Genomic DNA, 23,146 nt, shown 5'->3' on the forward strand with positions numbered 1-23,146 from the left:
TAATTGGGATGGGTGTGTCAGAGGCAGTGAGGTTGGCGCAGGATAGAGCAGGGCTTAGGGGCTGCTGTGCATAGGGTCGCTATGAGTCGCAAACGACTCGAAGGCACATAACAACAACAACCACTGTATGAGAGAAGGATGTTAATGGTATCATTCTTAGATATCATCCTTACATTAGAGACCAGGGTTGCTTCTGAACATTCTGCAGTGCACAGGTCAGTCTTCCTGCCCCAAATAAATGATTTGTTCTAAAATGTCAATAGTCAGGAGAGCTGAGAAACGTAGTTTTAGGTATTAAAACTCAGGCTTCATCTCCATGATTGTGCTGACTTTGCATTTAGTTTGTTGTATACACAGGTGTGTACAACTATTAGCAAGATGTGTTACTAGAATGATTGTACTTACTTTTACATAGTTACGCTGTAACTGGAATATATGAAGCACAATCAGAGTTAGACTGAAGAATATAATTTCAAAATAAAGCCCATCGAACTAAGTAGTTGCTATGGAGTGGTTTCAAAGTCATACCCCAACTATGTCAGAGTAAATTGTACTCCAGAGGGTTTTTGATAGTTTTTCTCACTTTCTTCTAAGATGCTTCTGTGTGGAATTGAACTTCCCATTTGGCTCATCCAGGGACTCCATGCTTTAAAAATAATCTTCAAAAGCTCAGGTTATACATTTGTTCCTGTGATCTTCTGGGTTTTTTTTTAGTTGTCTTTAAGAGTTTAGCAAATCCTTTCATTTTCTTAATAGTTCTATATTGTCTTCTGGCAGTAGGTCCGGAACTACCTAATATTTTCTGAATGCATTGTGATGAGTACTGAGGGTGTGTAATTATTCTATTATAAACTGAAATACAATTATAAAGAAATTATTTGACTTTCAAGAAAATGTAAAAGTAATACTTCTTTGGAATAGCTTCATTAGTAGATATTGAGAATCCATGCCTTTTATTATATTTTTACTCTTCTATGAATTATTTTTCTTTGAGTTGTAGAATGATCTCAATTTAAAAGTATCTTTATATTTTAACTTAGTATATCTCAGACTCTCAACTCATTACTGTCAAGTTAGAACTGACTCATAATTGATAAATGCTGGTAAATTGCACAAGAGGAGAGTGCCCATCTTTACCCCTCAGAGTGGATGGTGAATCCAAAGGTGGAACCTCCACCTCTGGATTAGCAGTGCAATTCCCTGTAAAATACACTACCAGATTTCTTAGCATTTAGCATGGAGCTCTGAAGGTGTAATCCATTGGGAGTTGTACTGCTGATGCAAAGGCTGTGCCTCTCTGGCAGTTTAAATGAAGCCAGCAGTGACTCCTAGGGCGAAGGATGGGCAATCTCCTGTGCATACCTCTTAGAGCCTTGGAAACCCACTGGATGACTGACTAGCTATAAATTGGTTTTGAATAAAGGGCGATGAGAGAAAGAGAGGCATTTATTTAGAGAAACATTTGAAGCAATATGCAAAGATAGCATGTATACACACAGAGCTTAAACTTTATAAAGTGGCAAAAATGAAACAATCCAAATATTCATGCACAATTTGGTCTTAAATTAGTCCGTCTTTACAGTGGAATTCTTTATTCCACTCCTCATCCCTCTAAATCCCAAATAAGGAGGAGATAAAATTAGGATAGTATGTGTACTTACATGAAAGGAGGTTATGATATGATACATAATATTGAGGGGGAAACAAGATTTTAAAAAAGCACACCAAAAACTAGTGTTTATGACACAAGGCCATATTTTAAAAATTACTTAAGAAATGCATAAAAGCAAAACCTAGAGAAGTAGATAGTAAAAAAATCAGACTTTGAAATATATTGTAGGATGCTTATCTGTATTTATCCTGCAGGTGGCGCTGGTGGTTTGTGTTTTGTAGGTAAATCTATCATTTGTCTAAAATAACCATTAAAGCATTAAGTTACTGATCTTGTAGAATATTATCTTTCATGTGACTTTTGAAAATCAGATGTTTCTTAACTGTTATTTAAAAAATACAGTATAACAGGGAAGAAAATATAACAAATTTATAGGACATAATTCTTTTTGTTGCTTATTTATCTACTTTTACTCATTATAACTCTGGGAAAATTATATATCAAGAGTGAAAGATACTTTCCTTTGCAGCTCCAAAACTTCATCAAAACTGGCAGAACTAATTTTTTTAAAATTAATTCTCTTTGAAGTGCATCTTTCACCACTTCCTTTGTCTGTTCCCCCTCTGTTCCCCAAGTCTGTCAAGTTCAAGAGCAGCTCAGAACCCATGAATTAAGTGAAGCACAAAGAGGGAAAAGGAGACCCTTTTAAAGAACAAAAGGCTCCCATTAGGCTGCCGTGTTCTTTTTTGCCCAAAAGTGCACCCTACATCGTTTCTATTGTCCACATGCCCTGCACATAAGGTAAATACAGTAGATCCTCATTACTTCACATTTTCCTCCTCTTCCTCCTTTACCACACACAACTAGTGAAGCTTCAGGGCTTTGATGTCTGTAGGCATTCTTACACAGTTGCTTTATCTCCTTTCAAAAAAACTACAGGGGTAGGAATGTAAGTGGAGAATAGTGCATACCAAGTAAAATCCTACAGGAGTGAAAATGAGCTGTTAGAGAAGCTGCAACCTGAGAATCTAGGACAGGTGGAAGGAACCAAAGACCTTGTTGCTGTTATTCATCTCCTCTATTTCTCTTAATATCCTGGGTGTTTTTAAATAGTAACTTTGATTTACATTCACTATAGAATGGTGAATTAGTGACTTCTCTTTGTCCTGTCTCTATAACAAGACAGGCACATTGGTGAAATAGGTTCTCTCTGTGTCCCTAACAAGATAGGCAAATGAGAATAAACATAATTGATGAGAAAAGTTTTTGTGATAATATGAGAAATTTCTTACTAATCTGCTCCAGATTCTCTAATTGGAGGACTGCTTTTTGTTTTGAATAGATAATATGTATAAGTTTGCTACCCTGCTTTTCTTTTAGGGGGAGGACTGAGTTAAGAAATAATGGGGGGAAAGCTTTAAATAGAGAACTACGAAAAGGAGGAGGCATTTTAAAACGTAAGTTTGAGAGAGGAATCATGAAAATGTCATTTTCCACATATTTCAATGGTAAATTACTTTGTTCAGTGTAAAGTTGTTTTAATGGTTCTAACAAATACCTGTTGCTTTTTCAGTTGAATGCATGGTTGTGGATGTTTGGTTCCTTTTAATTTTTGTGGAAAAGTTACTTTTGGTAAAAAAAAAGAAGCAAAACAACAAAAACACCCCAACCTTTTGGTGGTGCAAAAGTTAAGTGCTTAGTTACTGACCAAAAGTTTGATGGTTCCATCCCACCCAGCAGCTCTGTAGGAGGTTTAGACTGTGGTTCTATTTATTTTACTTTTCAAAGAAACTAGATATTTAGTAAATAGTTTGGTGTAGATTTTGAAACAAGGAGAATGAGGTGAAAGAGGGAGAGTGATGAAAAAGGGAGAAGGAATAGTATTTTTTTTCCTCTTATTTTTAAATTACAGCTTCTATTTCAATATAATGAAGAACAGGATTTTAACTTCTGACAGTGAATGTTTTATTTTTATCTCATGCTAAACTAATGATAGGCAATTTGTGACTTCCCCTTTACTAACCATCCTGAATACTCCTTGAGCTTGAGGTTGTGGCTTTTTAAGGATATGAGGTGATTCAGTAAGTTTAACAAGACTGAAACCATTCTTTGGTAGCACCAGTAGTAATATTTTATTTTTAAAGCTTCACTTGGAGATACTTGTTATTGTCTGATTTCCTCCCTATGTAAAAAAAAGAAAGCAAAACATAACTTGTTAATTCTCCTTTTCGATTGTAAGAATTTCCTTTAGTATTAAAATGTGGAACAGCACATCAACAGAGAGCTACCAGAAGTCCAGGCTGGGTTTAAAAGGGGCCGTGGTACCAGAGATATTGTAGCTGATGTTAGATGAATCTTGGCTGAGAGCAGGGAATACCAGAGGAATGTCTATCTGTGTTTCATTGACTATGCAAAGGCAATTGACTGTGTAGATCATAATAAACTATGGCTGACTCTGAGAAGAATGGGAATCCTAGAACACTTGATCGTTCTAATGCGAAACTTATACTTGGACCAGGAGGCAGTCTTCAGAACAGAGCAAGGGAACACTGCATGGTTCAAAATTGGGAAGGGTGTATGCCAGGGATGTGTCCTATTTCCATACCTTTTCAACCTGTATACAGAGCAGATTATCCGGGAGGCTGGGCTCTATGAGGAGAAATGTGGGGTCAAGATTGGTGGACGATTTATCAACAATCTGCGTTATGCGGATGACATAACTCTGCTTGCTGAAACGGAAGAGGACCTGAAGCGCTTGCTGCAGAGCGTCAAGGACTGCAGCCTACAATATAGATTGAGGCTCAATTTAAGGAAGACAAAGATTCTCACCACTGGACCAATTGGCAGCATCAGGATGGATGGTGAAGAGATTGAGATTGTACACGGCTTTAGTTTGCTTGGCTTCATAGTCAATAGTCTTGGCACCAGCAGCCAGGAAATTAAAAGGCTCATTGCCATGGGAAAGTCTGCTGTTAGGGACCTCTCCAAAGTACTGAAGAGCAGTGGTGTCTCTCTGGAGACTAAGGTGCATCTGATACAGGCCATGGTCTTCGCAATCATTTGTTATGCATCAGAGAGTTGGACAATGACCAAGGAGGATAGAAGGAGAATTTGATGCCTTTGAGCTGTGGTGCTGGAGAAGAGTATTGAGAATACCATGGACTGCTAGGAAAACAAACAGGTTTGTCCTGGAAAGGGTTAAACCGGGTGGCTCCTTGGAGGCAAGGATTCTGAGGCTCCATCTAACATACTTTGGACATGTAGTGAGGAGAGACCGGTCCTTAGAGAGGGACATCATACTTGGGAGGGTGGAGGGACGTCGCAGGAGAGGAAGGCCCTCTATGAGGTGGATTGATTCAGTGACTGGGAGAATTGGGATGGGAGTGTCAGAGACAGTGCGATCGGCACAGGACAGAGCGGAGTTTAGGGCTGTTGTGCATAGGGTCGCTATGAGTCACAGGTGACTCGACGGCACATAACAACCACAACATTAAAATTTTATTGGTACACTTGAAGAAAAACATTTAGATGTATTACCTGCTTGAGGAAATGTTTTGACCTTTAGTGGACATGGAATATTGCTTTTTACGACTCATATATCTTCCTTGTTGTGGGGCACTGTGGACTGCAAGAATCCTTTGGTTTAGACACTTGGCAGCAGCATGAAAGTCAAAGAGCTTCTTGCATTGTATTGTGTTGGAAATTACCATTTCTGTTGTCTGTGCTGCTATTCTAAAGATATAGCTAGAGACTATTAAAGGAAAGAAAAAGAGAGGCTTGAAGTTTTAATCCTTTCTTGCATTGCCTCTGGTCATACATTGGATTATTTTCCTGCTTTTATTCCTGTGGGGTGGCATCTGTCTTTAGGAGAAATCACTTCACAGCCCAACATAGATTACTGTACTGTGGCATTCTTGCTGTTGCTGTTAATGCTGAGTTCGCTGTGAGCGTTTTTAATGTAGGTGCAGTTAAACACTTGTTATTTATGGATGGGAGAGATGGAGTGAAATCTCATTCTTTATTGAATGCCTTGTCTCCTGCCTATCACTGTTCAAGGACACAATTCTGCCTTCCTCACAAGGGCTTTTCACTAACTGCAAAGTGTTTCTGTATGCTAATCTGAAAGAGCCCTTGACCCAGAGTATTCATTTACATAGTTCCCACCCTTAGGGTCACTTTGATATGAAATAAATGATTTCTTTTTAGAAAAACATTTTTATGGTTGAGATATGCACACCCAAATCTATCACTTAAAACAATTTTTACATATTCAGTCCTATACATGTACATGTGATCTGACGGTGATCACACTTGAATTGACAACAGTAAATGGTTTCTTGACACTATTAATATTTGTAATTATTCTTTCCCAAGTTTTTATTGATTTTAATATATTTTATGTATTGTAAGGAATGGAATGTATGTTTGTATTGGTTTGATGATTTGATTTGTATTACTGGCTTTAACTGTAAAGGTATGTAACAGTTTTAAAAACATGGTTACAGAACTCATCTAAACCATTATCCTTATCATTTTAATTTTTAATAAGAACATATAACTAAGAAAGTGGCAGGAGAAGCAATTTAGAGCAGTGGACCAGGTTTTTCTTTGAGGTATCTTAAAACCATTTGAACTGTTACTGCAGAGATTTTTAAACACTAACCTTATTTGTGACCAAAACCTGCTTTCTCAACAAAATAGCCTAAGACCTCACAGGATCCTCATTGTGTAAAATTAGACTTAAATGATGGCTGAAAGAGGAGGGAAAATAAAAAGATTGGTCCTGTATTTATTAAAAGGATTGAGCATGAAAAGATTTGGAGCTTTACAGTAGTTCAAGGAAGTTAGAGTTATAAAAAAAACTGAAATGGGCAGCAGTTTTTCTGACATAAGATTTTTATTTAAAACCATTCAAAGAACTGGCAAGCTGTGCTCTGGGGAGAAAGATTTGCAAAGATGGAAGAAATATGAAATGAAGATTTTAGAAAGTTTCTGTGGAAGTCTTAGATGGAAAAAAATCATTTCAAAAGAGAAATATTGTTATAGACCTTTGTAAATTTTTATTCCCACAAACTGATGAAAATAACTGAAGAGTAGGCAAACAATGATCCCCAGGCAAAGTTAAGCACACCTCAGCTTCTGTATGGCCAGTAAGGTAATAAAAAAGGTTTTTACTTTTTTTTTAATACTGGAAAAAAAATGGAAAGAAGCATATTTCATAATATATGAAATTCAAATCTCAGTATCCATAAATAAAATTCTGTTAGAGCAGTCATACCTGTTTCTATTTATTATTGTCTATGACTACCCTTGTGCTGCAGCTATAGAGTGGTTGCAAGAGAGACCCACAGAGTTGCAGTATGACCCACAAAGACTAAAATGTTTATTATCAAGCCCTTTCCAAATTGCTTGTGTTTCCCTGAAATAAATAATTGCCTGCAGTTTGTTAGAATGAAGTGGGGAGTTTTTTTTCTAAGACTGTGAATGTTTGCCTCTGGTAAGTTTGTTATATGTTTTTAAATATTGTGTTTATCTATTTTAAAATGCTTCTTATTTTATAACAGTTTTACGTGTGTAAGAAAATGATAGAAGGACAGGTACAAAAAATTCTTACATACTGTATCTATACACAGTTTTTTTAGTATTACTGTCTTACATTGTTGATGTTGTTGTTAGGTGCTGTTGAGTCAAGTATGACTCATAGTGACCCTGTAAACAATAGATCTGAACTCTGTCCTATCCTGTGCCACCTCTTTATGAACCCATTGCTACAGACTGAGGACCTTCCTCTCTTTTACGGACCTTTCCAAGCATGATATTCCACTCCAAAGAATAGCCTCTTCCAGCAACAATTCCCAGAATATGAGATGAAGCTTTGTCATCTTTGCCTCCAGTGAACATTCTGGCTGCACTTTCTCCAAGACCTATCTATTTGTTCTTTTGGCAGTCTATGGAATATTCCATACTCCTCTTCATTACCACAACTGAAAACATCAATGGTTTTTGTGTAATCTTTTTTCATTGTCTAGCTATCAGCAGCATAGCAAGTGATTGAAAAGACTGTGTGGCCTGAATGAGGTGCACCTTGGTCTTCAGACTGACATCATTGCTCTTCAGTAATTTATAGAGATCCCTAATAAAGATTGCCCAAGGCAATATGTCTACTGATCTCCTGGCTGCTAGTACCAAGGATGTTGGCTGAAGATCCAACTAAGAGGAAATTGTTAACAGCTTCAATCTTTTCTCCGTCTATCATGATGTTGCTTATTGGTCCAGTGGTGAGGATTTTTGTCTTCTTGATAATGAGATCCATATTGAAGGCTGTAGTAAACTTCTGCAACAAATTTTTCAAGTCCTTCTCACTTTTAGCAAACAATGTTGGGTCATTTGCATAGTGCAGGTTGTTATTGAGTCTTCCTCTGCTTATGATGCCACATTTTTCTTCACAGAGTTGAGCTTCTTGAATAATTTGCCAGGTATACATTTTGTATAGGTATAGAGAAAGGATATAACCTTGACATACAACTTTCCTGATTCTAAAGCATGCAGTACCTACAACCAGGAGAATATGAAAAAGATGAATGGGACCTTCTAAGAATCAAATCCCCATGCACATCCAAAAACTTCTCCAACAGGGTAAAAATGGAAGCCACAGACTGGGAAAAGTATTTGGTAATGACATATCAGATAAGGGACTTATATCCAGAATTTATAAAATACTTGAGCACCACAACAAGATAAAGATAAAGAATCCAATTGAAAAATGAGCACAGAACACGGACACTTCACCAGAGAACACATTCAGATGGCCAACAAGCACCTGAAGTAATGTTCAAAATCCCTAGCTCTAACAGAGATGCAAATCAAAACAACTATGAGATATCATCTCACCCCAGTCAGAATAGCAAAATTTAATAGAACAGCAAGCAACAAATGCTGTCAAGGTTGTGGAGAAACTGGAACTCTTATTCACTGTTGGTGGGAGTGTAAAATGGTGCAACCACTGTGGAAGGCGGTATGGCTCTTTCTCAAAAAGATGCAAATAGAGATACCATTTGACCCAGCAGTTCCACTACTGGGAATATACCCCAAAGAGACCATAAGTGATGTCTAACCAGATATATGGACACTATGTTTATTGTGGCTTTGTTCATAACAGTATAGAGTTGGAAACAACCTAAGTGCCCATAAACAAACAAATGGATAGAGAAGCTGTGGTATAGTCACATAGTGGAATACTAGGCTGCAGAGAAAAACAAGGAGCTCGTGAAATACACAAAATGGGCGACCCTGGAGGACATTATGCTGAGTGAAATATCTCTGTCTCAAAAGGACAAATACTCCATGATGCCACTATTGTAAAACAGGACTGACATCGGGGTTAGGTGGGAGACTGAGAAAGATGGGTTCAATAATGTATACTGCATTGAAACAGATGAGGGAGAAAACTGTTTAAAAGGGATGTGTGATTAGGTATTTTTGTCATGACAGGAGTCCAGAATGAAGACTGTATAGTGGAGTGGACCTGGGGGGAGGGATTGTAAAACAATGAAAGAATTTTTCTTTTACGTTTCCAAGAGGGGAGTGTACTGGGGGCAAGGGTTGGGAGGGGAGAAAGGTGCAACAATGAATGAATGAATGGAAATCCAAAGTCTCTGTAAATTTTCATTAAAATTAATGATAAGATTTAAAAAAATGGGTTGGATCAGAAAAAAAAATGGGTTGGGAGCTTTTTTAAATAATATTGTTCTTATTTGGTTACTAGTTGAGTTGGCTATGCAAACCATGAATTTTGGTATTCTTGTAAATCTAATTCTTACAAGAATTGTGTAATTTTTTAAATTAGTGCCACTTTTCCAAGCACCTGGCCAGTTCTTTCCTGTTTTCCTTTATGGACATTCCTTGTTTTCTGTATTTCCCTTTATCTTTTGGATTTTAGTCTTTGGAATATGCTGTTTTCTTCAGATTTGCAACTGGTTGATTGCAGGGCCAGCCTTAGTGAGAGAAGTGTAATAATTGATGAGGAAGGACTATTTTGAGGACCACTGTTTCTTCCTTACTGCAGACATTTATATTGCAGTCTATCCTATAATAGCAGTATGTATACATCATTCTGTAGTGAGAGCTACACTGGCCATGAAATCTCTCTACTCATTCTTTCTAAAACTTTTTAAAACTTTTGTGTGTGTACCATCAAATCAGATCTGACTGGTACAGAAGGAGATTGTCCCTCCTTCTCCAGCAGAGCATCTGGTGGATTCAAACTGCTCACTTCTGGGATTGCAGTGCAGCTTCTTGCCACTAGGCCACCAGAGCTTGCCAAGTACATTCATTTACTCTCAGCTGCTCCATTGTCCAATTCCCAATTTTTAAACATTAGTCCTTGCTTGAGCCGAATCATACAGACAAGGTTATAGAGTTCTGACATCTATATAGAAGAGTTCTGGAAGAAATGTAGAGCAAAAACCAAGCAGGTACAACCGAGTCACTTCTGACTCATGGTGTCCTCACCAGTTTCATGGTGTTTTATAGTGCTGAGATCTTCAGAGCAAAGATCACCCACTGGAGCTTCCTTCCAAGCTGCTCTGGGTAGACTGAAATTTCAAACCTTTTGGTTAGCAATTGAGTGCTTGCCCTCTTACACTACTCAGAGTGAGAAATAAAGACATCTTGAATACTATGCTTGTTATACTTGCACTCTCTTGACTGTTGTTTGTTTACACAGTGGAATACTATGCAGCACTCAGGAACAATGATCTTCTAAATTACTGCCTAACTTGGGAGGGACTGAACAGCATTATGCTAAGTGAACTAACTCAGTCTCATAAAGACTATATACTATATAAGACCATTATTGTAGAACATGTCTGAAGATCCAAGTGGGTGGGGGGCATGGTGAGAGCAGAGGGGTGAGGATGGGGTGGTGGTGGTGGTTAATCATGTTGTTGTTACGTGTTGTTACAGCCCTAAACCCTGCTCTGTCCTGTGCCAACATTATTGTGTCTGACACACCTACCCTTGTACCCCAGCCACTGAATCAGTTCATCTCATTGAGGGTCTTCCTCTCTTGTGCTGTCCCTCTACCCTTCCAATCATGATGTCCCTCTTCAAGGTCTGTTCCCAAAGTGTATTAGACGAATCTTCAGAATCCTTGCCTCCAAGGAGCAGCCTGGTTTGGCCCTATGTAAGATGAACCTGTTTTTTCTCCTGGCACTCCGTGATATATTCAGTACTCTCTTCCAGCACCACAGCTCAAAGGCATCAATTCTCCTTCTATCATCCCTACTCATTGTCCCACTCTTTGATGCATAGCAGGTAATTGCAAAGACTATGGCCTGTATCAGGTACACCTTAGTCTCCAGACTGATATCCTTGTTCTTCAGTACTCTGGAGAGGTCCCTGACAGACTTTCCCAGTGCAGTTCGTCTTTTAATTTCCTGGCTGCTGGTGCCAAGCAAACTAAAGCTGGTAACAGTCTCGGGCTCTTCATCATCTATCATGATGCCTACCAATTGTCCCAGTGGTAAGAATCTTTATTTTCTTAATGTTGAGCTTCGTCCCTATTGAAGGCTGCAGTTGACCTTCTGGAGCAAGCACTTCAAGTCCTGTTTCAGCAAGCAGGGTTGTGTCATCGCATAATGCAGATTATTGGTGAATCTTTCTCCAGTTCTGATGCTACTTTCCTCCTCATACAGCGTAGCATCCCAGATGATCTGTTCTGCATACAGATTGAAAAGGTATGGAGACAGAATACATCCTTGGCACATACCCTTCCCGATTTTGAACCATGCAGTTTTAATGTTTTTTCATGGAGTCACACAATTTGATGGGTTGAGGGAGCGGTGGGTAGGTAAAGGAAATGGGAAAGATCTGATGTGAGAAATAAGATAAAAACTAAAAAGCAACAACAGCTTGGTGTTTTAGGTGAAAGTTTATACAGAAGTTAGTTTCCCATTCAACAGTTTATTCACAGATTGCTCTGTGACATTGATTACTATCCCCATCTCTACTTTGTAGTGTTACATTGATTGTTCTAAGGGTGTTTATGGGTGTTCCTGTTTACTTAATAGACCTATGACATAGACCAGGGATGTGTCCTATCTCCGTACCTTTACAGTCTATATGCAGAACAGATTATCTGGGAGGCTGGGCTCTCTGAAGAGAAATGGGGCATCAGAATTAGAGGAAGATGCATCAACAATCTGCATTATGCAGATGACACAACCCTGCTTGCTAAAACTGAAGAGGACCTGAAGTGCTTTCTGCAGAAGGACTACAGCCTTCAATGTGGATTGAGGCTCAATATCAAGAAAACAAAGATTCTCACCACTGGGCCAATAGGCAGAATCATGCTGGATGGTGACGAGATTGAGATTGTTACCAGCTTTAGTTTGCTAGGCTCCACAGTCAACACTCTTGGCACCAGCAGCCAGGAAATAAAAAAAAAAACATTTTGTAATGGGAAAGTCTGCTGTTAGAGACCTCTCCAAAAGTACTAAAGAGCAACGATGTCAGTCTGGAGACTAAGGTGCATCCAATAAAGGCCATGGTCTTAGCAATCACTTGCTAAGTGTCAGAGAGCTGGACAATGACTAGTCTTTGGGTTGTTTTTGTTTGTTTCTTTCTTTTTTGTAAGAATAGACTAAATTTAGGAGACCAGTGGTTGATTTTTTTGGTTTGTTTTGGTTTTGACATTTTGCCACTCATTATTCCTTAATTCCAAGCAGAAGAATAAAGCCATGCCTATTCCCATGTCCTATTTTCATTTTCCCTGAAGTTTGACACTAAATAAATTGCTCTCCAGCATACATCAGAATCTAGGAGAGCTAATGACATAGTTGCTGGTCCAATGCTCAAGAGTTTTTTATTCAAGAGTGGGCCCCATGATTTGTTCTAATAAATTCACAGGTGTTAACTGATGCTACAAGTCCAGGTAACGCTTTTGAAAATCATTATTGTAAAAGCATTTTTCATAAAACCAAGGAGTGTCCTAACACATTGGTTTAAGACAAAGATACAATAGTTACCTACTGTTTATTTTTATTAGATTTTTCATAATTTGTTTTTCTCTCTCTCTGAATGATGACTGTTACATTCAGTGAGCCATAGAAAATACTCCTAAAATGTATTTCATTAGTCAGGAGCTGGCTACTAGAGATTGGCATTTTGGAATTTTCCACAGACATGCTACTTATTCTGTTAGGCTGAAAACCACTCTTGGACCACATGTCTTGCACCTGATGGTTCAAGGAAAGATGGAATGTTTTGTATGTGTTTTTTACTAACATATATCCCTTGTGGGTAGTTGGTATTTCATTCAGTGAGTATTGTAACTTTGAAATCAGTCAGAGGCAAGTACAACTGCTTTCCCATTGCCAGCTGTGCTTGTTGCTGTGGAAACACAGTAGGGACTAGCAGGATTACTGTTGTAAGGACCACACCTGGCTTATTTGCATTCAATTTAAATTGGGGGAAATTTGAAAAGAATAAAAGGTCTGCAGTTGTGCCAGTGGACAGGCAGAAGGAGCTTGTCAGTTTGTAACCATCAGATTGATTGCAAGTAGAAGGATGGGTGGGTGGGATTTCTTTTATGGAGAGCTTTGGTGGCTATGTTAAAGTTTAAATATGTTTGTGAATTTGTCTCAGTGTTTTGCTATCCTTTCTCCTTAAGAATTTTTGAGTTATGTTTTCAGGATACCCTCTTAAAATGTAATTTTTAAGGAAATTATCTTAAAGAACTTAAGTTACCTAAAAATAACCTGTTTTGGTTTGTTGTTGTTTTGTTTTGTCTTTTTAAGCAAAGTAATTCTATTCCTCCTCTATAATAAAATGCCCTGGTGAGTTTTTTATTCTGGTGGCCCCATGAGTAAGGAGTTACACTGCCAACCGAACAGCAGGCAGTTCGAATCCACCAGCTGCTCACCAAGGACAAAGATGGCCGATCTCCGGTGTAATTTATGTGCTCTGAAAATCCACTGGAAGGTCAGCTGTGAGTCACTTCCAACTTGACAGCAATGAGTTGTTGAGTTTTGGAGAATTGCAACTGAATATTATGTAAACATCTACTTTCAAGTGTACTGAAACACTGTGATCCCTTTTTCTCATAAAAACTATAGCTCCTTTTTAACAAACCTGTTTTAAACCATTTCCAAATCTGATTTTATTTGCACTATTGAATCTAAACTGTTGAAGGATTTGTCTACCAAGTTAGGAACATCACTTGAAATGTATAAGGAAAAAGATAGATAATACAATTACATAAGCACGAAGTACAGTTAGGTAAAATTTGAGGTGGTTTTCCTTAATTACTTATATTAATCAGATATTATAGCAGTTATCCTCAATAGTTAAAATAATTTAATAATAGCTATGTGACAAGTAAGAGATAGTCCATGTGTCGACTCCTTTTAGTTGGCCAGAGCTGCTTGAACTTTCCATTAGGATTCTGATGTCTCTTGACAAAGAGAGTGGTAGTCATAGTAAATTTTCTACATGTGCCAAGAATGAACCTTTTTTTGTTTTCTAAAGACAGTTTTTCAGAGTACGTTACAGTTATAGTAGTTCATATCTTTTATCTTTGTTTCTTTTATCTATTTGTTGTTGTTTTGTCCCATGAGACTGAACCCACTTTCAGCTGACCCTGCATCGGGTTTTCAGAGGCAGTGATTTGTGCAGGAGTAGACTGCTTGCCTTTCTCCTACAGATCAGCCTCTGTGGAATTGAACCACATTTCTCTTGATTGTCAGCACAACTTCTTACCCACTCAGCCACCAGAGCTCACATATACCCTTACATAGTTTCATGTAAATGAAGTCAGTTAAAGTAAGATAAATTTGAAAAAGAAATTGATACAGAATTAGACAATTTTGTGTGTGTGGAATGCACACATTAAGAGAAATACCTAAGTCATGTTTTATCTAGCTCCTGAAAGAATACAGCACCTTCCAGTACATTTTCAAAATAACTTAAGTTTCCCTTAATGAACCTTTGTCTTACTGCACATAAGGCAAGTACAAATTTCCCTGTTTTGTACCTGCCTTAAGGCAAGCAAACATCGTTCCTTATTCCCCATTGTATACAGTTGTTTTCCCGTAAAGTGTTAGGCTATTTTATACAGCTTACTCAGTTTTGCCTTTTTCTCTTTTTGTATTCATAGACTTGAAAAGTAAGAAGAACTTTCCTGCCCTTTTAATTACCAAACTACTCTCAGTTTTCAGTGAATCAGTTCAAAGAAAGAATGCAGTCTTTCTATACCTGGTAAATATTTTCTGCTAATAAAAAGCTATTCATTCAGTAGCCTCTGATAAATCCAGGTGTTATGATAATTGCCTTTAATTTTGTGAAATTTCTCTAAAAATAACTTACCTATCCATCTGTCTATTTTTTGAACTTTAATAACTCTGAAATTTGTGATATGTATTGGTATGATGGAGTTACGCCTAGATGTCTGTGCATTTAAATGTTATTTTTATTCTGTGCTAAAACATTAAACATAAACCTTATTTGGTAACCCAGTAGGAGCACTTTGTAAGAACTTTATTAAAATTAGTAAGCAGAACAGTATATCCATATTTTTCCATTTTACAAATAATTTTAGTCAAGTAACTTGTTTACACTAGTATAGGACTGAGATTAGAATCTCATTATTTGTTTTAACTGAATTAACAAGGCTAAGAATAAAATAAAGATGATACTTCAAATGGATGTTCCTTTTGTTATAATGTTAAAATTAACATTTAAGATGTTAATGTGGGAACAGAGAAAAGATAATGGTTTTATCTATTTTACATAAAGGTAATATTTATTAACAAAAAGATTAACAGTGACTAATTAACTGCTGTCAGAGAGTTCTGATGATCTAATAGTAAGGAGCTGCACTGCCAATACACACACACACACACACACACACACACACACACACACACGCGCACACGCTCTCTGTGTGAATCCACCACTGCTGCTCTGAGGGAGAAAGACGGGTAATCTCTTCCTGTGAGATTTACAGCCTTTGAAAGTGCTCTAGAGGGTCAGCTAAGAGTATTTTCCAACTTGATGGCATATAGCAACAACAGCAACAATTAACTGCCATATACTGTTGAAGTTTATTAACATTATTTAAGACTGAGAAGAAATTTATAGTATTAAAGCTCTTTTGCATAGAAGAAAACCGAGACTTGAATGTAGTCAGATATCACAGAATATTAGAACTGTACTTTAAACCCAGTTCTTTCTGATTTCAATGCCTATTGCAAATGGCATAGCTTGCTTGGGGACAAACACTCCCAGGAAATGAGAACAGCACCGTCACACCCACCAACCCGAATTCTAATGGAGGCCTATCCCAGGACGCCATCACGGCCATCATTGTGGTCTTCTCCATCCTGGGCGCCCTGGTCCTTGCCGTGCTGCTGGCACTGCTGGTGTGGAAGCTGCGTGAGAAACGGCAAACAGAGGGCTCCTACAGGCCCAGCAGCGAGGAGCAGTTCTCCCACGCAGCCAACGCCCCCCCCCCCCAAGGACTCCAAGGAGACGGTGCGCGGCTGCCTGCCCATCTAGGTCCCCTCCCCAACCCCTCACTCCTCCGGGCTGTGTGACCTTGGGGCAAGCAGAGTCCTCTCTGGGCAAACAGATCCACCTTGTGCTTAAGAATAGAAGGGCTAAAGGTGCTTCCAAGACTGCCCTTAGGGGCTAGGGAGGGTGGAGCTCCTCACTGGTTTTGTGATTTTATATATCTATAAAAATAGTAGTGAGTGATAATAAAAAAACCAAAGTAACCCCCCCAAAAAATTTAATATTAAATCTCACCCATTCCATATTCACTGATACTGATTGTGGAATCAGTTCACCCATTGCAAAATCTTAGCATTTTAGAGACCTGTAAAATAATGTTATAAAACAATATCATTCTCTGTAATGACTTTAACTAGAAATCATGTTAGCTATTATAATTAAGATAAATCTTATATCCTTTAAAAAGCACACTTATAAGATATAAATGTGTTATTAGAGTAAACCAGCTTAAAAATGCAAATAGATATTTAGCATGACTTCATGCTTTTCCTATTTAAATTTGATCATAAAGAAATGATTATGTTGTAGAATGTTTTCAAAGCCTACCTTCCAAAACTAGTTAAACTGCTTTTAATGAAAAATTGATGCAGAGTCTTATATAAGTTTTTACAGAAAAACTTATATAAACTTATATAAGTTTATTATAGAAGTCAGTAATACACTGTTTCAAGTATATGCCTGGCTTCAGGATTGTTGTTGGCTTCAGGAGAGATAATTAATATAAAAGAAACTGTAATGGTAAAAGTATAAAGGAATTATTTTTTTTAACAAAATTGTGGCAATGTCAAAAGTTGTCAAAACAGAAGAATCATTTCTGTTAAGACCTAATTCCCTGAAAGTCACGTTTCTCTGAAAATTTTTCATTAAGTTATGTGGCATCAGGATTGGAGAAAGACGGATCAACAACCTGTCTTACCCAGATGACACAGCCTTGCTTGCTGAAACTGATGAGGGCCTGAAACATTTGCTGCAGAAGGTCAAGGACTTCCATATGGGTTCAAGGTCAATGTCAAGAAAACAGATTCTCACCACTGAGCCAATTGGCAGCTTTGTGATAGACAGGATATTGAGATTGTTAACAACTTCAGCTAGTATGGTTCAACAATTAACACTCTTGGCACTGGCAGTCAGGAAATCAAAAGACGAATTACATTGAGAAAGTCTGCTTTCGGGGATCTCTAGAGTACTGAAGAGCAGTCATGTCAGTCTGGAGACTAAGGTGTTCCTGATACAGGCCATGGTCTACATACTTATTTGCTATGCGTCAGAGTTGGCCAATACCTAAGGATAATAGAAGGATCTTTGAGTTGTGCTGGAGAAGAGTGTTGAACATATTGTGGACTGCCAGGAAAACAAACAAGTCTGTTGTGAAGTGGATGAAACCATACGGCTCCCTGGAGGCAAGGATTTTGAAGCTCCATCTCATATACTCTGTGCATGTGGCCAGGAGGGATCAGTCCCTTGGAAAAGGGACATTATGCTTGAAAGGACAGGAGAGGAAGACTCAGGATGAGATGAATCAACTCAGTGACTGGAGCATTAGGTCTGTCAGAGAAGATGGATGGGCTCAGGACAAGGCAGGGTTAAGAGCTAATGTACATAGGGTCGCTGTGAGTCGCAGGCAACTCGATGGCACATGATTACCAAAAGAAAGTAAAGGCTGGCCAAATAAGGGTAAGAGTATATAGCGTTTAGTAAAGTGTGCTATCAAAAATACATTGTCACATAACTGTACTTGACTCCTTTATATCTTGCTGTGGCTGACAATCTTTTAGCAAATAATTTTAATACATGTAAATCTTTATTATACATATTAGTATAAAGTTTATTTTATACTTCAAAATGAGAAATTATGTACATATTACCCGATACTTTTGTTTGAAGATGTTAGAATTTTATGAATGATGAGATGTATTATTTATTGTTATTAATAATGATCAGTTATTATTATTATCTTAGTCAAAGTCTTCTAAATTAACTAGAACATGAAAATATGATGTGAAATTTATTGATACTGTGAAAATACTATAAAGATGTCAATTAACCTGAATATTAGTTTCCATTAAGCTATTCCCTAGCTTTTGAGTATAGAAGGAAAGAAAATGGGGCAGTACTGGGGACAGCTACCATTAAATCTCTACTCTGCTAGGCATAGGGTAGACATTTGTTTTTAAACTTTAATATATATGGAAAATGTAGCAATATAGGAATTACAGCAAAGAGGAGAAAACATTGTGTACATAATTAATTATACCTTTTATTTTGTTTATTATATTCTATCAAGTTGGAATCATCTCATAGCTGATGCTCCAGTGGGTTTTCAGAAGCAGGGAATTGTGTGGGAGGAGGTTGCCCATTTATCTTCCCCAGAGTAACTGATGGATTTGAACAACTGAGATAGCAGTGCAACTTCTTACTACCTGGCCACCAGAGTATAAGTAACATGGGGAGGCCTGTGTCCGACGTCTTTTAACTTCACAAAAGGGAACTGTGAGCAACATACACAGTATACACCATTTCCCTCTTGTAAGGTCACACTTGGCCTCCACACACCCATACCTGCTTCTGCTAATTATAAAACCAGTTGTATTCCTGAAATATGGTGAAATGGCCACACGGATCTCACAGAGCTATTATCATGATCGTAAGTTTTATTAGGGAAGTTAACATGTTACAGTTCATGTTGGCAGCAGGATACAGTTCCTCAGTCAGGACAGTGTCTCAAGCATGTGCAAAGACCTTTGACCTTCAGCCTCATGACCTATTTATTATCCTTATCATGTCAGTATTACAGAATTAATACAGTATTATGGTATTATAAAATACCAATATCATCCTTACAGTTTCTTATTATTTTAAAGGTACTTATATTTTAATTTTAAAAACAACTTTGTAAGACTTGTTTTTCAAATGAAGAAATTCAGGTTTAGATATTATTTACTTAAGTTCCCATAAGCAGGAATATTAGATTAAAATTGCAGAATCTCTAAAATGATAGTTTTAAAAGCATCTGACACTAAACTGTAGCACCACATTTCTAATTTATTTTGTAACATGTCTGGTTCTAAAATATTTGGTGGGATATTTTGGTTACATTAATTTTCAGGTTCTTCCCTCTTTCTCCTCCTTCCAGGAAAAAAAAATTATAAGAAACCAACTATGGAAAGTTGTTCAACAGGCATTGCTTAGATCTGAATTTAATCTGAACTTCCGTTAATGAAATATAGGTCTTTAAAGTGAGAATTCCTCCATTGTAAAATTTTGAGATTTTCCCATCAGAATACAATTTACATATTTTTAGAATATATTCTTAAATGGACTATAACTATACATTTATTTTGTAATTCTTAAAGAATTTTTGTGTTGCCAGTGTTAATATACATCTATGGATTAAGAATTTCTAAAGAGTTAGGCAAAGCTCACTGAGAACACAACTAAAAAAATAATACCCTTCCACTCAAAAAAACCCAACCCCTAATGATCTGCAATCAGATTGTTGCTGCACTGCAATCTCAAAGGCACACAGTTCAAATCCCACAAGCTACTCCACATCTGAAACAGTCTCTGAAAACTCACTGGAGGATCCAACTCTACAGAGCACAACAGTGATCTGGAAAGATAGCATAATGGTAGGCATAGTTTAGTGGTACTTAATTTTATAAACCATAACAAATAGCAATGATTGTATGAAACACAATGTGAATGAAGGATAGTGTGAATCACAATGTATACGAACTTTGTATACAAGTCAATATAAAATAAAAATTAAAAAACAAAAAAAATCCTAAAACCAGAAAACAGTCTGTGGGAGTTGTTGATTTTTTTCTTTACTAATTTTTTTTTTAAATAGCAATTTCAGATTTACAGAAAAGTATTCTGAATGGCACAGATAATTTTTCCCAAAGCTTTTGTAAGTTGCCAACATAATGTTCTATCTACTTTAATAGATCCAGTAATAGTCATTGCATTTAGTTGTTACATTTCTTTAATACTGTCTTTCTTTGGTTTTCAAAACCATGACATTTTGGAAAGATTTACAGCTTTGGAAACAATAGAGGACCATTTTATTCAGTCCTGTACCCACTGCCATCCATCATATCAATTCTGATTCATAGCAACGCAATATCTGGTTTTGGGCTTTTAATCACATGAAAGGAGGAGGCCCATTTTTCTAACTAAAAGCAGCTGGTAAATACAAACTCCTGATTCTAAAATGAAACTCAAACTCATTGCCACGGAGTTTGAACCTCTCATAGGTAACCCTCTAGTGAGGTTTTGGAGGCTCTAAGTTGCACATCTTTTCCCCCATGGAACTGCGACTTGAACAGAGAGATGTAGCCTTTGAGTTAGCAGCACAACTCGACTATGCCTCCAGAACTTCCTGTAAGGAAAAGTGTTCTTTTCTAATTCTCTTTCTATATCATCATGGGCTCATGAATTCCTTTGAGTAATGCTTATAAGTTAGTATTCTCATTTATTTTTTTCCAAGTTGTCTAGAATTTGGCCAATATGAGACTTTAAACTGGTTTGGAGGGTTGGTAATTTTTTTTATTGGTTTGTATACAGTAATTTGTTTACATTGTGTTTCATTCATGTATGTTGTTGGGTTTTTTAATCCCTTCTCTTTACCTAAAAATCTCATTTACATATATATATATATATATTTGGTTTCATTTATGTTCTATTTTGTTCATGTATATAGTAGTTCTCCCTTCAGTCATCTTACTAGTAAACTACCTTTGCTTTTTGAAAGCATTTAAGCTAGCCTACTTCATGCCTCATTCCTTTATATCCCCCTTTTAAAGATAGCCAGTCCATCCCTATCAAACCAGTACTCCGAGTAAACGAGCATGTCCTTTTCCTTAAAGAATCCTCTTGGAAACTTTGAGCATCTGCATGCACAAGCAAAATTTAGTGCAAAGTAGGCCAGCAAAATATGGGACACTTCATGAATTTGCATGTAATCCTTGTGCAGCGGCCATCCTAATCTCTCTGTCATTCCAGTTTTGGTATATGTGTTGTTGAAGTGAGTGCTCAAACTGGTTCTTATGTCTCTGACGTAGTCCTATAATTTTTTAAAGGTCTCTTGATGGACCTCCAGGTGCTAAATATGCTCACTGCTAATAAGGATATTGATGCTTAGCCGACAACGCTAGGGGGTAGGATGTGTGTGCATACATTTACTTATATCTGTACTTAAATCTGTGTCTCTATATTTTGAAGAATCATGAGTTTATTAAAAAACCACTATTTCCAGTCCAACATCATAGAATTTATTCTAAGATTTTTTTTCCCTCATAGTTTTAATTTTCTTCTCCAGTAACGATAAAGTTTGTTCTGATTATCCTCAGTGTATTTACTTACCAGATTACTCTCTCGTTATGTAGTCAACCTTCCAATTGCTGCTCTTCTTCCTCTTTTCACAGGCTGAGACACCTTCCTTGCCCAGTCTCATACAGTGGATTTGTACTGATTTATGGGAAAGAGTGTGTGTGTGCATTTTTTTCTGACAAATATTAGACTGAATTGGGCAAATTTGCTTGTGCTGCATCACCTTTGATTAATTCAATTATTATTCTATTATTTACTTTTAATTTGGAAACCTTTCAGTTTCATGCTTACAGAGATGATTTATTATCAGTACTTTATCTTGCCCTGTCTGTTTAAAATAGACTTTTTAAAAAAATTAAATGTAATTAAGCATTCTATATTACCTTGATCTTAATGATAGAATCAATAAATATCAGCATTCATTAAAAATATAAAAATAATTAGGTGAACAAATAAAAATATTCTGTATATTGATTTTTTAATTTCAAGTCATATGATATTTAAAATGGATTGCTTTCTTGATTTGAAAACATCCTATAGCTTTGTGAAGAATAGTACTTCCTGATGTTCGTAAGTTAAATCTGCCACCAGTCACCCCAACTCTGAATTCTTTCATGGAGCAATAGTTATTGAACAGTTAATTCCAGATTACAAAATGAATTCTGATTAACTAAAGGAATTTTTGTATGTTTGAAAGGAATTTATGTATGACCTTTCCTTTATTGAAGAAAAGTAGGAATATAGATTAGCTTCAGAATTTGTTAGAGAAATAGACATTTCTTTTAGTGATTAAAGCCATTACTAAATAAAGAAAATATGTATAACTTTCAAACTATTCAAAAGGAAGAGTTGCAAGAAAGGAAATGACTAAAAACCTATGTTTTGCAGCTAAAGTTGTTCTTGGAGGGGTATTTTTAGCCATAAGTGTTGTCATTAGAAAATAGGAACTACTGAAAAGAAATGAACAAACAGGAAAAAAAAAACTCCCAGAACAGTAGAAAGAAGGAAATAAGACAGAATCCAATAAAGGATTAAGAAAGAGATGGACAACCAAGCTAAAACTAATTAACTGGAAAAAATATGGTTTGCATACATGACTGTCTAAGATGAACAAGATAAATAGTACTAGAAAGGGAACACAAATTCTGTAAATTTCAACATTGTTTAGGGAGATTACAAACTTACTTGCATAAATTTGGGAGAAAAAATAGGAAATGGATACCTTTTAAAAGAGAGTTTTATATTGTTAGATTGACTCGAGAAAATTTAGGAAACCCAGTTAAACAACAATCATTAAAGGGACTTTTGTAACTGTCAAGAAATAGCTTTCTTTTATCTCCAAAAAACATCATCTCTATCTCTAATTAGGCACCAGAACTCTAACTTAACTGCTGTGGAGTCAGAATCGACTCACACTTGACCCTGTAGCTCCATAGCTGACCGACCTCTCCAGCCGGTTTTCAGGAATCTATAAATTGCATAAGAGAAAATTTCCCATCTTTCTCCTGCAGAGCCATTGGTCTGTTTGAATTACCAGATAAGCCTTTCCTTTGGGTTAGCAATACAACTTCCTACAAACTAAATGACCAGAGTTGGGGCACGAGGCCCAGCTTTTTTTTTTTTTTTAATATA

General features: G+C 36.9%; 1 protein-coding gene and 1 pseudogene across 3 annotated transcripts in view; both read left to right on the plus strand.

The window, feature by feature from the left end:
• The window catches only part of POU2F1 (POU class 2 homeobox 1), a 248,320-nt gene that overhangs the window by 69,835 nt on the left and 155,339 nt on the right, over window positions 1–23,146 (plus strand). Inside the window, exon 2 of one of the 3 annotated variants that reach the window (XM_006887393.1) lies at window positions 14,769–14,869. The exons of the other annotated variants lie outside the window; for them this stretch is intronic. The gene's annotated coding sequence lies outside the window, so the exon portion shown is untranslated. The remainder of the gene's footprint in view (window positions 1–14,768; window positions 14,870–23,146) is intronic. 3 annotated transcript variants of the gene reach the window in all.
• On the plus strand, window positions 13,547–16,168 carry LOC102843251 (annotated as a pseudogene).

This window comes from Elephantulus edwardii, unplaced genomic scaffold, assembly GCF_000299155.1.
Source record: "Elephantulus edwardii isolate Elephantulus edwardi_28Jun2011 unplaced genomic scaffold, EleEdw1.0 scaffold00057, whole genome shotgun sequence".
Classification (NCBI taxonomy): Eukaryota; Metazoa; Chordata; class Mammalia; order Macroscelidea; family Macroscelididae; genus Elephantulus; species Elephantulus edwardii.